The following is a 10,902-nucleotide window of genomic DNA, read 5'->3' as shown; positions in this document are numbered from 1 at the left end:
TTCAATTAGCAATCATAAGCATCTTTAAATAAGAAGCTTTTAAGGTTGCCCTTAAATTTATCTAAATTTTGCTCAGCCCTTAAATGTGATGGTAACAAATTCCATATTGTAGGGGCTATAGTTGCGAATGAAGAAGCCCTACGAGTACTAATGATTTTTAAGGATGGGACATGAAGAAGGTGCTGTGATGCGGATCTTACAGTTCTCAAAGGATCATGAGGAATAAGATGCTTATGAATAAAAGCAGGTTCCTTGGTGTTCATAGTTTTAAAGGAAATTAAAGCAATTTTATAAGTAATACAGTGGTGGATTGGTAACCAATGTTCACTTTTTAACAAAGGAATAATGTGATCAAATTTTTTCTGTAAGCATTGGATATCTTGTTGGCAAACTCCTTTATGTAAGGAATTACAGTAGTCTAGTTTGAAAATTATGAGAGAGTGAATTAAAATGTTGAGACTGAAGATCAAGAATGTTAGCTAAGGATTTGATCATTCTGAGTTTTCAAAAACAATTCTTGGCAACTGCACTAATCTGACAGCGGTAGGACAGTTAAAGTAGCCTTGAGCCTACCTAAGTATGAGCGATGCAAAAAATAGATTAGATTAGATTTATTGTCAATTATTACACCAAGGATTTTGATCGAGCTAACAAATTTTATTGGTGTGACATTGATAGTTATTGGGGATGTTAAGTGAATATTTTCTTTCCAAGGAAAAAGGAGACAATTGGTTTAGCGAGAGCATGTTATCACAAAGCCATTTGCTAATCTTATCGAGTTTTAAGTTGACGAGATTGATGTCATTGGGATTGGATGCGTTGATGGGATGGAAAATCTGAATATCGTCCGCATAAACATATGCAGTAAGATGATGGATAAAGTAAGCAAAGGGGCCAGATAGATATTGAAAAGTAGAGGGGAGAGTATTGATCCTTGAGGAATGCCAAAGTTATTTTTAAATATAGTTGATGATGTGGTGTTAAAGGATACTACAGAGGTACGATTTGAAAAATAAGAAGAAAACCAGTCAAGAATTTGTTCAGAAATTCCAACGGTGGCAAGTCTTTGGAGAAGTAATGAATGGTCTATCGTATCATAGTTGGCTGAGAGATCTAAAGAAATATGAATGACAGATTTGTGTTGATCCAGATAATATTGTATGGAAGTGATGAGACCTAGTAGAGCATGTTCCGTTGAATGATTTTTGTGAAAACCAGTTTGATTGGGGTGTAAAGTATGAGTATGTTCAAAGAAATCAGATATCTGGTTGAATACTATTTTCTCAGTTTATTTTGAAAGAAATGGAAGATTTGAAATAGGTCTATAATTGGCGCAGTCTGAGGTGCTATCTTTACTGTTTTTGGTTGTAGGATAAATTAAAGAATGTTTCCAGGCTGATGGTATTGTTGCTCTGGTAAGGCTTTTGGTAATTAATTTAAGTATGAATGGGCCAAAGATAGAAAAATGGTGTTGTAAATGGAATCAAAATTTGAACCTTTGGGGTTTAGAGATTGCATAATGCGCTGAATATTGTTTAGAGAACAAGATTGAAGTGAGATCATGTTGCACATAAGTGGTTTGTGGTATTATTATCTGTATTATGGATGCTTTGAGATTTATTTTTTATTGAATTCCTTATGGTTTGGATTTTTGCTTGGAAAAAAGAGCCCGAGAGCTGGTCTCGATAGGCAGTTGTAACAATGGGCTAGATGGCCCGAGTTGGTTGCCCATGGAGAGGCAGCTTGGTAAGGTGGGTAGTTAGGGTAGTCAGCTAAAGGGGACAGCTAGAGGCACAAGGGAAACTCAACTTCCCAATCAGCGAGCCAGAGGGATTGGCAGGAAGGGAGGAGCAAAGAATTATGGGAGGAGGGTATAAGGACTCATGGCTCTGAGGCCCAGGGTTTTTGTACCTGTTCCTCGGAGGCAGCCTTCCCTCCCACCCACCCATGGGTCTGTGGATGAGTTTAGGGCATGTTTGGGGATGTCGCAGCTGCGGTAATCCCGAGCTACAAGGTTTTGGATCATCAGAAGATGACTGGTTATTCGGAAGTGAACTCATGCGAACGGTTACGCTTTGGGTCAGGTGACCCTTAAAAGGGGGCATGGAGGTCCATGCCTACCCCCCACGCTCATCGGGATGAGTGGCTATGGAGGTCCATGCCTACCCCCTAGGCTCTTGCTGACGTGGCAGGGTCAGGGGACTACAGTTCTGCATTGGTCAATTGCACAATATTTGTAGCTCGGGAGCTGAAACAACTGTTGATTGTTTTCTCAATACACAAAACTGTGGCCTGGTTTTACCATCAATAAAGTGTTTGTGGATTATTGTGTGTGTGTAGTCGCAATTACAAGGATAGTTAAACTCAGATTGTCGGGGATATAGAGCCTTGATAATTAGGGAAGAGGGAGTGGGGGTGGGGGATGGGGGTTGTAAGGCGCAACTCAGCCATTCCAGATCTGTATGTTAAAAGTTTGCCAGACTTTGGGCTGTGGGAGAGGAATTGCTTTTGATGTTTTGTTTTTGTTTGAAATGTGTCAGATTTTTTAGAACGGAGAATAGGGCTGAGGAGTTCTTTACTTGTGAAATACATTTTTATGTAATATTTTTTTCTTTTCCAGATTAATTGATTGTTTATAGATTTTTCAATATTCATTATATTTATCAAGATTGGATGGAGTGGGATTTGCTCGCCATTTCCATTCTAAGGAGCATAATTGACATTTAAGAAGAAGTGATGAATTGTACTAAGGTGTTTTTTTTTTTTGCTTTTTTGAAGAAATGATATGAGTTGAGACTGGGGCAATTTTGTCAAGGAGGGAATGGCAGGCTATGGTCCAGATCTCTATTTGTTTGGATCTTCCCGATCGAAAGAGTTGATGTCAAGTTGGAATAATGAAGTTATTTTTTCTTTAAGCTGTCTAAAGTCTCTTGTATGAATTGTTAGAGGTGGTGGTAAATTATGATTGGTTATGGAAAGAAAAGAAGTCGAAATAAAATAATGGTCAGACCAGGGTACTTGAAGTAATAAAGGATTAGAAAAGTTGGATTTATGAGATGATGGAATAAAGATCATATCTACTGTATAGTATGACCTTTTAAATGAGTAGGATCTGAAAACAAAGGGGTGAAGTTAAGGTCAGAGATGTGAATCCGGAAGTCTTGAGTTGAGCAGGAACCAGCATCTTCCAAATGAATGTTGAAGTCTCCTAATATTATGGGGAATTGAGATTGAATGACAACGTCTAATATTAAAGATTGGCAACGTTAAGCTAATATTAAAGTTGAATGGAAATGTCTAATATTAAAGATTGAACGTCAAGTTATTTTGGCTAATAGGTGGAGGAATGTAGAGTAGCAGTAGGTCTATTACTGGGTTAGTATTAACTTTCAAGTGGATGGAGTCAATGGACATAATTGCAGGAGGAGGAGTATTAGTAGTGACAGAGAAGGAGGATTTAGAGATGATAGCTAAGCCACCTCACCTTTTCCCTGCCCGATGGTTAAATGAGTATGAATAGCCAGAAGGGGTCACAAAGATAAAAAATGCCTCATCACCATTGCTTAACCAAGTTTCTGCAATACAGAGAATGTCAAGGGAGTTTTGTTGAATTCAATCTTTTAGAATATGATGTTTGTTGCGAATTTGTTGCGAGATCGTGAGTTGATTAAACCTAAGTTTAGAGATTTCTGTGGCCCAAATCAATTTCCAGAATGAATGGTTGGAGGGACTTCTTCAAGTAAGATCTCAGTCAACTGAGGTGGTTGGGGTATCATGGATTGATTGGGTAGTAGTGGCCTGTTACCCCGGAAGACTGGGATCTGTTGGGGTTGGGGTTACATTGCAGAGTAGGAGGAGAAACGTGTAAATAGCAGAGAGAGAAAGATAGACCAGAAGTAAAAGGAGAGTAGAGAAAAGCCACAAAATGTAGAAGAGCCATAAAATGTAGGGTGAAAATGTGGAAGAGGCTTTTTGTGAAGAATTAAATAAATAGTCCAAAATAGGTTGGAAAAGCAAGAATAGGAAGAGTGCCCTAAGTTGTGATCTTTAGGGCGAGGGGGTGCTCTGGGCAGGAGGGATTGGGCATCCTTCCTGCCGTATTTGTTCGGGGAGGGGGGGAGGGGGGATGGGACTGGCCGCCACAGCTGCTAAATTTATAGCAGCAGGGAGATGTCTTGCAGAAATAAGCTTAGCAGCCGCGTCTACTTACAATGCAGGCCAGCATCTCCCGCTGGCCTAGGGAGACGCGCAAGGCCACCTAGGTTCACTTAAGGCTACTTCCTGAGCACACCACGCCCACGTGGCCTGCCTTAGGAGTTTTTTTTTAAACGTGTCCCAATTGACTGGTTAGAATTTCTAGAATCTGGGCCTAAATGTCATATTTGCTGAAAGGGGATAAATAGCAGAGGCACAATCCTTGTTCAAGCAACTAGCTAATAGATTGATACATGGTTGCAAAAGTACTTCTAATAATAGAATGGCAAAATTGCAAAAAAGCTCTTTCAATGTAACAAAATAACTGTTACAATGTAGAAAAAATACTTATCTTGGAACTGGAATCGGTGGCTCTGTTCACTCTTTTCAGATGATCATGGATAAGTCTTGCTGTTTAAAAATTCTGCTCTTCCCGTATAGAAGCAAATAAGCCCGACTGGACCTCGTTCGCCAATTAGGCTTCTTCAAGATTTGTGCGTCTTCTTAAGACCTCTTCTGTTATTTCAATCAGGTCTGTAGTCAGAATTCTCTCTCTTGCTGGCTTCCCCAGTGCCCCTGTGCCACCAACTAATCAGAACAGCCTTACAGGGTCAGACCAAAGGTCCATCAAGCCCAGTAGCCCATTCTCACGGTGGCCAATCCAGGTCCCTAGTACCTGGCCAAAACCCAAGGAGTAGCAACATTCCATTATCTCAGAGGAAGCAAGATTCCGGAACCCCAAACAGTGCAACATTCCATGCGGAATCCCCAAAGAGTAGCAACATTCCATGATCTCAGAGTAAGCAAGATTCCGGAACCCCCAAAGAGTGCAACATTCCATGCAGAATCCCCAAAGAGCAACAAGATGCCGGAACCCCAAAGAGTGTAACATTCCATTATCTCAGAGTAAGCAAGATTCCGGAACCCCAAAGAGTGTAACATTCCATTATCTCAGAGTAATCAAGATTGCGGAACCCCAATGAGTACAACATTCCATGAGGAATCCCCAAAGAGTAGCAACATTCCATTATCTCAGAGTAAGCAAGATTCCGGAACCCCCAAAGAGTGCAACATTCCATGCAGAATCCCCAAAGAGCAACAATATTCCGGAACCCCAAAGAGTGCAACATTCCATGCAGAATCCCCAAAGAGTAACAAGATTCCGGAACCACAATGAGTACAACATTCCATGCGGAATCCCCAAAGAGTAGCAACATTCCATTATCTCAGAGTAAGCAAGATTCCGGAACCCCAAAGAGTAGCAACATTCCATGCTACCGATCCAGGGCAAGCAGTTGCTTCTCCCATGTCTGTCTCCAGGAACTTTTCCAAACCTTTCTTAAAACCAGCTACGCTATCCACGCTTACCACAACTTCTGGCAATTCATTCCAGAGTTTAATTATTGGTTTTAAAATTATTTCCCTTCATCGAGTGTCTCCTAGTCTTTGTAATTTTGATGGAGTGAAAAATTGATCCACTTGTGCCCTTAGATTAATAATTTCATACCACTGAATAGTGGGTCAGATATGCCCAATGCAATAAAATAAAAAGGTAGTGTTAAACAATAGCTTTGATATCAAAGTCAATATAAAAAGTTTAGTTTCAACTTTATTCTACACAAAAAATAAATAAATAAAATTAATCTACCTTTATTTATTTTTCAAATCCCCTTGATATCAAAGTATAATCAATCTCTGCTCTTAATCCACACATTCATAATGAGAGTAATCTACAGTTAGTATAATTGGATGTAATAACTAAGGTATATTTATTATTCTTTTTAAAAGTGCTGTGCTCTTATTTCCCCCCACCCACCCACACACACTCCATTTTCAGTGCAATATTAACGATAACCATAAGATGGCAGTGCAGGATTAATATTTGTTAACACTGATAGATTTGTGGCATATAGTAGCACTTTTTTCCCCCAATTTCAAAACAGAAGAAATGCAACGGAAACTCTATTTTCTCTGTTCAAAGACAGGTAGAACAAGAGCAGGAAAGAGTTAGAGAAAACTATCAGAAAGGGAATGGAGGAAATGGATAGAAATAGCCGTCAAGTTAGAAACAAGAGGAATGATGAATATAGGAAAGCAGATCATATGTCCTAACTTAAGAATATGATCAACCAGATACAAAAGGTCCAGGATGAATCACTGTCAATGATGATGAAAAGAAGCCAATATAACAACAGTATGGAAAAATGAAGATGCTTTATTGGATGAAAATGGACCCAGTATGGCCAGGCTTTGGTAGTTGCCTGCAATGCATCAAGGTATTATTTCTACAAATGAAATAAACTACCTAATTATATGCATGTCTATGATTAGATATGTGCAATTAAAAATTAAGAAACAAGTAAAAAACACAAGCTGGCTTTTACAAAGCCGCGGTCAAGGTAAATTCTCCGAAGCTCACAGAATTCCTATGAACATCAGAGCAATTACTTTGCTAGTCTGTGGAAGAAACCTCAACCGGAGCTTTGTAAAAGGAGCCCATAGTGGTGTAAAAATTGTATGAATCATTATGGATAAATTACATAAATCATGTCAAACTATATAACATCATATAAAACAATTATATAATGTAATATCCAATGAAAAATCTTAAGTGAACACTAAAAAACAAACACTTTACAAGTCTAATAACATAATGTAAGTTCTAAACATCAAAGATTAAAAGTATCTACAAAGAATTATTAATGGTTGAGCTTTAGTACTTTACTCTACTGACTAAAGTACAATTTATACAAAAAATGTCAAAATGGACTGCTTTTCAGAGAAACCAGATACACATAATACTATATGGGGTGCATATAATATTTAGTTGAGCTCTCAAGTGGGAAATCCTATCGACTCTTGAACTATGCTTTTTATATTCTTATATTTCAGAAGAGGGGGGAAGTGGAGGGAAGGGGGAGGGTGGATTATTGAAGGAATAAAGACAACTTGATATCTTTATTATGTATTAAGAAATAAGATACATTATGAATTAATGTATTGCTCTATCTTTGACTATATAAGCTTGATGTTTTTAAAATCTATTCAAATTATTTAATAAAGCATTAAAAAAAAATGGTTGAGCTAAATTTAATCTTGGAGGACCAAGTTTATCAAGTTTATTAACAAAATTTGATTAATCGCCTATTATAATCACTAAGCGATGTACATAACAAAAATATAATAAAGTAAAAAGGGATTAACAATTTAACAAAAAACATTTAACTTGAACAAACATACAGTTGGGAAGGAAAAGATAAAAGTTACAATTTTTGTTTGGGGTAGAATAAAGGAAATGACAATAGGTAAAGTGTTAAAGAGATTAAAAAAAAAATCAAAAACATTTTGATTTCAAGTCATTAGAGAAAAAGAAAGAAAAAAAATATCACATTTTATGGCCACTGGATTTCAGAAAGGGTCTATTTGATATGGGAAAACAAAGATTACTATAATGCCACCAGGCTTATGCTGCACTATACACCAAAACATGGAAGAGATAGTCCCTGCTCGAATGAGCTTACAATCTACTTGAGACGGACAAACGGGATCAAAAGGTACATCTATATATAGTGCCCAGGTGGGGGAATTACAGAGGAAATGATAAGACAAATATTGGTGCTTAGCAGTTGAGTTGGAGTTTGGAATTGAAAGCAACTTCAAAAAAGTGGCCTTTGAGTCTAGATTTGAAGACTGCCAGAGACGGAGCCTGAAGTATCGAGTCAGGCAGTTTATTCCAGGCATAAGGTGTAGCAAAGTAGAAGGGACGGAGTCTGGAGTTAGCTATAGAGGAGAAGGATAAGAGAGACATACCCGATAAGTGGAGTGTTCATGGGGAGTGTGGAGAGAGGAGAGATACTGAGGAGCTGCAGAGCAACTAAACTTATAGGTCAGTAGGAGGAGTTTGAATTGTATGCAGAAATGGATAGGGAGCCAATGAAGTGACTTGAAGAGAGGGCTTGTGTGGACATAGCGACATTGGCAGAATATGAAGCGTGCAGCAGAGTTCTGAACAGATTGAAGGGGAGAGAGATGGTTTAGCGGAAGACCAGTGAGAAGCAGGTTGCAGTAGTCTAGGCAAGAGGTGATGGTATGGTTGAGGGTTTTAGCAGAGCGCTCAGAAAGGAAGGGTTTGATTTTGACGATGTTGTGGAGAAAGAAACAACAGGTTTTGGAAGTCTGTTGGATTTGTCAAGAGAAGGACAGAGATGAGTCAAAGATTACCCTGTGGTTACAAGTCAACGAGACAAGGATGATGAGGACTTTGTCCACAGAAATAGAGAATGGGGGAAGAGGAGAGGTGGAAAGATAAAGAGCTCAGTCTTGACCATGTTTAATTGTAGATGGTGGTGAGACATCCAGGTAGCATTGTCAGACATACGGACCTGAATGTCTGTCGAGATTTTAGGTGTCGAGAGATACATCTGCGAGTCGTCGGTAAAGAGATAATAGTGGAAGCTATGTTAGGAAATTAGATCACCAAGGGAAGACGTGTAGATGGAAAAAAGATGTGATCCCAGGACAGATCACTGAGGTACGCCGACCAATAGCAGGATAGTGGTAGAGGAGGATCCATCAGAGCATATGGCAAAAGTGCTATGGGAGAGAGAGGAAGTACTGACACAGCTATATCTCAGTTGTTACCAAACCAGGCAGTGGAAAGAACCCACAGAAAATCTAGCCGTCACAAGCATTTGGAGAAAAAAAGCCTCATACTTAAGTAGCAGCATAAATATAGAAACTTCTAGCTGCCTTAAAGTTTATCACTGGCATAAAAAAAAACTCCACAATGAAGGAAGCACACCATGAGATAACAAAGCCCTGAATCCCAAACAAAGACCATGTATCGATGAGTAGGTGGTGATTTACCATGTCAAAAGCTGCAGATAGATCAAGGAGGATGAGGATAGTGTAGGGGCCTCTGGATTTGGACAGAAGAAGGTCACTGGAGACTTTAGTAAGGGCAGTTTCTGTAGAATAAAGAGTGCAAGAATTCCCAACTTCAGTGGCCCCTCCCCTTGATACTCAGTCATATCTTAGAGGAGAAGGAGGGAGGGTTAGTGTGACTACATTCCCCTGCTGTCCATGGAGAACCCCTGCAACTGCACTTTCTCCGTAGACAAGCAGGGGAGATGTAGTCACACTTGTTGGTGAGTCCCTAGCTACTTGTTGTAGAAAGGGGTGGAGGTGATATATTAAGGAGGAAAATAGAGTGGTGAGGACAGAAAGTTGGAAAGTCACAACTGATCTCATGTCTTGGTATAAACCGAAAAGGGGTTGCAAAGAAGGGACTAGGATAAAGATGCACCGTATAAGGGTCCACGGTGGAGGCCACTGAACAAGTTGTTTCGAAGTGGTGTGTAGGTTAATTTTACCTTGATCCAGTCTTTCTTTCCTTCTCCATTGCCCCTCGATCCAGTCTCTTGTAGACAAGTCAATGAAGCCATCCGCTCAAAGTGCTGCGACGGCGAAAAGAGCAAACAGAATGCTAGGAATGATTAAGAAGGGAATCACAAACAGATCAGAGAAGGTTATCATGCTGCTGTACTGGGCCATGGTACGCCCCCCCCCCCCCCACCTGGAATACTGCATCCAACACTGGTCGCCGTAAATGAAAAAGGACATACACTTCTCCCTCGGTATTTATGGGGGATAGGGGTCAAACCGGACCGTGGAGTGTGAAAAACTGTGAATAACTTCTCGTCCTGCTCTGACCCACCTTCGCCTCCCTCCCACCTTCCTGGCCTTACCTGGTGGCCTAGCGGCCTTTAGGGGCAGGAGCAAACTTCCTACACTCCTGCCCCATGCAGATCGACAATAAGAAATGACTGCCGTGAGTTCCCGTAGTCTCTCGAGACTATGATGGAGCTCACGGCAGCCATTTCCTATTGGTGATCTACATGGGGCAGGAGCGTAGGAAGTTTGCTCCTGCCCCGAAAGCCCGCTAGACCACCAGGTAAGGAGTAATCTGTGAAATGCTGTATTTTAATTCCTTTAGGGAGGCGGGAAGGTCCTAATCTATGCTTCCCCCCCCCCAAAAAAAAAATCACTGATAATCGAAACCGCAAACCCCGAAACCGTGAATAGGGAGGGGGAAGTTTATACTACACAAAATGGTCCAGAGAAGAGCGACAAAAATGGTTAAGGGACTGGAGGAGTTGCCGTACAGTAAGAGGCTAAAGAAACTGAGCCTCTTCTCTGTTGAAAAGAGGATACTGAGAGGGAACATGATTGAGACATTCAAGATACTGAAGGGAATTGACCTAGTAGAGAAAGAGAGTTTGTTCACACTCTCCAAGGTGGAGAGAACGAGACGGCACTCACTAAAGTTAGAAGGGAAAAGATTCTGTACAAATGTAAGGAAGTTCTTCTTCAACCCGGAGAGTGGTAGAAATCTGGAACGTTCTTCCTGAGGCTGTTATAGGGGAAAAGACCCTCCAGGTATTCAAATAGGGGAAAACACCTCCAGGGATTCAAGACAAAGTTAGACAAGTTCCTGCTGAACTTGAACATATGCAGGTAAGGCTAGTCTCATTTAGGGCACTTGTCTTTGACCTAAGGGTCGCCGCGTGAGCAGACTGCTGGGCACGATGAACCACTGGTCTGACCCAGCAGTAGTAATTCTTATATTCTCTCTCCCACTACAGTTCAGCAGTACCTTTCCTTCTCCATCCCCAAGATCTAGCAGCATCTCTCCCTCTCTCTTTTCCT

Source organism: Geotrypetes seraphini, chromosome 9 (assembly GCF_902459505.1).
Source record: "Geotrypetes seraphini chromosome 9, aGeoSer1.1, whole genome shotgun sequence".
NCBI lineage: Eukaryota > Metazoa > Chordata > Amphibia > Gymnophiona > Dermophiidae > Geotrypetes > Geotrypetes seraphini.
The sequence above is the reverse complement of the archived record's forward strand: the minus strand, read 5'-3'. Positions refer to the sequence as shown.